The sequence below is a fragment of the Triticum aestivum genome, chromosome 4B (genome assembly GCF_018294505.1).
Source record: "Triticum aestivum cultivar Chinese Spring chromosome 4B, IWGSC CS RefSeq v2.1, whole genome shotgun sequence".
NCBI lineage: Eukaryota > Viridiplantae > Streptophyta > Magnoliopsida > Poales > Poaceae > Triticum > Triticum aestivum.
The window spans coordinates 595,329,778-595,334,662 of NC_057804.1; positions in this window are offsets into that span (position 1 = coordinate 595,329,778).

The following is a 4,885-nucleotide window of genomic DNA, read 5'->3' on the forward strand; positions in this document are numbered from 1 at the left end:
CATAACAAACCCTCGCCTTTCACCCTCCACCATCACCCAGATCAGAAACATTGCCTCGGCCATGTCCCCATTTGCATATACTCCGGAGTCACCCACGGGCCCTCCTCCATCACCTGCTGCAGACCGGCCTCTCGAAGGCATCCCGATCCCGGCCGTCATGGCTGATGGCATGCCTGTCGCCATGCTTGTTCATGCTCCTTGGGCTCCTCCAGCTCGCTCTCCCTCTCCTGCTAAGGATCGGGCTCAATCCCGCCATGCTCGTCCTCTGCTTGCCCTGCCAGCTCCACCACATCCACCTCCAATGCCACCTACGCCGCCTCCTCCACCACCACCACCTGCACCCACGCCTCTCCTCTCGCCTGAGCCCACCCATGAGTGCCATGCCAGGCGTATCAGCAGGCGCGCAAAGATGGCTGCCGACTCTGGCATCAAGGCCAGGCGTAGCGCTAGGCTGGCTGAGATCGAGCCGCCTATCTACTCGTCTATGACGTCCAAGGCCATGCGCTCCAAGGCAAAGAAGCTGGACCTTGCTGCTGCGTCCAAGGATCTATCTGGCGCCCTGATCCACGCTCGTCTCTGTGACGAATTTGGGCTCGTCGACGGCTCTGCTCACGGCCACGCCTCGCCTGATGATCTTGCTACTGTTGCTGCTGCCTGCGGCGCCCCGCCGGAGGTGGTGGCGGACATCGCTTCGGGTTCTGGTGACCTGGGGTCGCCATGATCTGCTACCTTCTCTGTGGCCACGTGTGTGGCGGCCAATCCTGGCCATTTATCCACTATTTAGCACCACTCTGTCGTTGCTATGTTAGGATGAATCTACTTGTTAGAGTGCTCACGCCTACCTCTGTCAGTGTATCATTCTGTATCTTGACCCGAAATGGTTGTCGGTCGGGTCAATACCACTATGTAAGGTGTCAGTTTAAGTTTCAAGTATGCAAAACGCTTCATACTCTATCGTCTCCTGGAATGTACGCGGGTTAGGTGATAATGACAAGTGTGCCAATGTGTTTTCTGAAATCAATCTCCTGCGCCCATCTATAGCCCTTCTTCAGGAAACCAAATTACAAAAACCAGACACAATCAAGATTCGATCGATCTTGCCACGATTCCTTGACTCTAATAACCACCTTAACGCAATTAGATCTGCGGGCGGCATTCTTTCGGCCACAAACTCTCGATGCTTCTCCCTTCTCAACTGTCAACATAAGCATTTCACATCCACCTTAACCCTATCATGTCTGGCATCGCCACACAACATCTTCATCACAAACGTGTACGCCCCCTCACAGCGAGATCTCAAGATGGCATTCCTAGACGAACTAAAACTAATCGAACCACCACCACAATCACCCTGGCTCCTAATTGGAGACTTCAACCTCACCAGATTCCCCAATGAAAGCAACAACAACAACTTCCGACGACCGGAGGCTGACGCCTTCAACGACACCATCGATCAACTTGCCCTCTTAGAGCTCCCACTCCTTGATAGAGAGTTCACCTGGTCAAATAAAAGGCTGTCTACCACTCTAATCCGCCTAGATAGGGTTCTAATCAACCTCGCTTGGGATACTATTTTCCCAAACTCTCACCTCACCTCTCTCACTAGGTTTATTTCTGATCACGTACCACTTCTAGTCACAGTATCCACGTCCGTCCCATCTTCCCGCCTTTTTCAATTTGAACGATTCTAAACTTCTTTTCCAACTTGTGCAAACATAATACGCGACTATTGGCAGCCCAACTCTCACCGTCATGGGCTCCCCATGGACCCTGCTGCCTCCCTTGCTATTTGCATTAAATCTACACGATCGGCCCTAAAATCTTGGGCCAAAACGCTGCAGTCCATCTACCAACGAGAAACAAACTGCAAACTGGCCATCCAGGCCCTTGATCTAAACGAGGAACTAGCTCCTCTCCTCCTGCTCGAACAAAAACTAAGGCTATCGCTCTCCAATCTGCTTCAACAAACTATTAAACAAAAAATCTCCTTCTGGAAACAAAGGGGCAAGGTCAGGGTCGCCGTTGACGACGACGAGAACACTAGATTCTTCCATGCTTCGGCCACCCAACGATCTAGATCAAACAAAATCCCCATGCTCATTCACAACAACTCTGAAGTTTTCCTCCATGAACAAAAAGCTCACATCTTAAAAGATTTTTTCAACCAATTGATCGGGACCACAAAACATGCAACATGGAATTTCAGTCTACTGCAGCTATACCCCTCTCACCTCCCTCAGCTTCGTGATCTAGCACAACCCTTCTCCCACGAAGAAATCCATCAAGCTTTCCTATCCATGAACACCAATGCCAGCCCTGGACCAGACGGCTTCGGTACCATCTTCTTCAGAAAATTTTGGAATATTATCAAACCTTCCATCTTAGCATTCTTCTCCGCCTTCCAGGATCAAACCGTCTCCCTCGAACGCTTCAACCGTGCCTTCATGGTACTACTACCAAAAACTCTGGCACCAACATCTCCTGACATGTTTAGACCGATCTCCCTCCAAAACTGCACGCCAAAAGCAGTTGCAAAAATCCTCACAAATAGAGTTAAACCTCTCATCCCGCTTCTCATTCATTACGATCAGACGGGCTTCCTTCATGGGCGTAACATTGCTGAAAATTTCATCTATGCTGCGGATATTCTCAGCACGTGCCACACACGTAAAGCCCCGACCATGGTTTTTAAGCTGGACTTCAGAAAAGCATTTGATTCTATATGCTGGTCCTCCCTCATTCAAATATTAAAAACCCGCAGTTTTCCTTCCATCTTCTGCGCATGGGTCCAAAACATCCTCTGTACTGGCAAAACGGCCATTCTTTTAAATGGAGTTCCGGGGTCCTGGATTCAATGTAGATGTGGCCTCCGCCAAGGAGACCCCTTCTCTCCATACCTGTTCATCATCGTCGCCAATGTTCTTCAAAGACTAATCGCTAAAACCTTCCAATCCAACGTTCTCTGCCACCCTCTACGTCCAAACGAACCACCCGTGACACTTCAATACGCAGATGATACCCTCATAATTGCTGCTGCTAGTGACACAGCCACCTTACTTCTCAAAAAAACACTTCATGATTTCGCCCTTGCAACGGGGTTGGTAATCAACTTTCACAAAACAGCTCTTCTCACAATTGCTACAGACTCATCCACACAAAACAACATTGCTGCAGCTATTGGATGCTCATTATCCTCCTTTCCACTAGTATACCTAGGGCTTCCACTATCCCCTACCAAATTGCCACTGACAGCTTTCGACCCAATCATGGACAACTTTCGGAAATTCCTCCTTGGATGGGTGGCGCGCCTTCTCTCACGGGGTGCCAGGCTCACCCTGCTGACTGTTGTCCTAGACTCCTTAACTGTTTATTTTATGTCCGTCTTCCGGCTACCTAAATCGATATTAGCTAAACTTGACGCCATTCGGAGGGCGTTCTTCTGGTCTAACGAGTCTACTTGCACTGGGGCGAGCTGCCTAGTCGCGTGGAAAAACGTTTGCAAACCTAAAGATACTGGTGGTCTAGGCATTAAAAATCTTGAAATTCAGAACAGATGCTTGCTCATGAAATTCTCTGCAAAAATTCTACAACACCCAAACTCCCTTGGACTCAGTGGTATAACCACCAACACCCTCTTGGCATTGCTAAAAAAACTCCACGGCCCTCCTTTTTATGGAAAATTATCAACAACAACTTGCCACTACTAATTGAGCACTCCTTTGTGATCACATACAATGGACTCTCCACCTTCTTCTGGCTTGATAAATGGCTCCTACAGTCACCATTACAAAAAGTTTTCCCAAACCTCTTCTCACACTCCATTGATGACAAGGTTTTAGTGGCTACAGTTTGGCAAACCAGCTTATTGGCGAACCTGCGGAACCGTCTGTCTAATGCTGCTGCTTGCGAGTTGGATTGTGTGCTATTGTTGTTGCAGGACTTCCAGCAGGTAGACCAACCGGACGAACGGTCTCTCACCCATGACCTGCCGTCCTCTGCCAAGAATGCTTACTCCTCCATAGTTGCTGAAGATTTCACTGACCCACACCACGATCTTGTTTGGGCCTCCAAAGTTCCGATCAAGGTCAAGATCTTCGCATGGCTACTTCTCCGCGATCGGCTGAACACCAAGGCAAATATGTTTCACAAGCACATTGCACAGTCAACCGCATGCCCTCGATGGCAAGACCCGCATGAAGATGCCCTACACCTCATCTCCAACTGTTCTTACGCGACACAAGTCTGGTCCTCCCTGGGACTGCAGGCTCCAACCTCTCTTGATGATCTGCTTCAACACCCAACGCTTCAAGGCGTCAACCCCAACATATGGCCGTCGGTCGCTCTATCTATCTCTTGGAAATTATGGGACTCAAGAAACGCTCTAGTTTTCAGGAACGAGGATCACTCCACCAGGACCACGCTACGTAACATCGTTGCTGATTTCTCTCTATGGGTTTTCCGATTCAAAAACAAGGAAGACAATTTATTCACTAAGCAATGGCTTCATTTCTTATCCTCGGCTGTTCCCTAAAACAATAGCTGACATTGTAACAAATCCTCTGTTGTAATTCTCGAACTACACCCCGTTTTGAGTGGTAATATATTCAGGTGGGGAAGCTCTCCCCCCCGGTGACCGTTCAAAAAAAAAGTTATATTGTGGAGGGTATTCTCCTCGATGCAACCATACATTGTTAACACATGTATATCATGTGCCAATTGTGATTATTTATCCATTTATTTATTTACTGGCTGCATCCATGTTTTTCACATCTTTTGTTAACATAGTTTACTACTCCCTCCATTCCATATCGAGTGTCGCTGATTTAGTATGGAGGGAGTACTTTGCAAGAATAAAGTCTATAGTTCTACATTAGTTCTGCCTAAA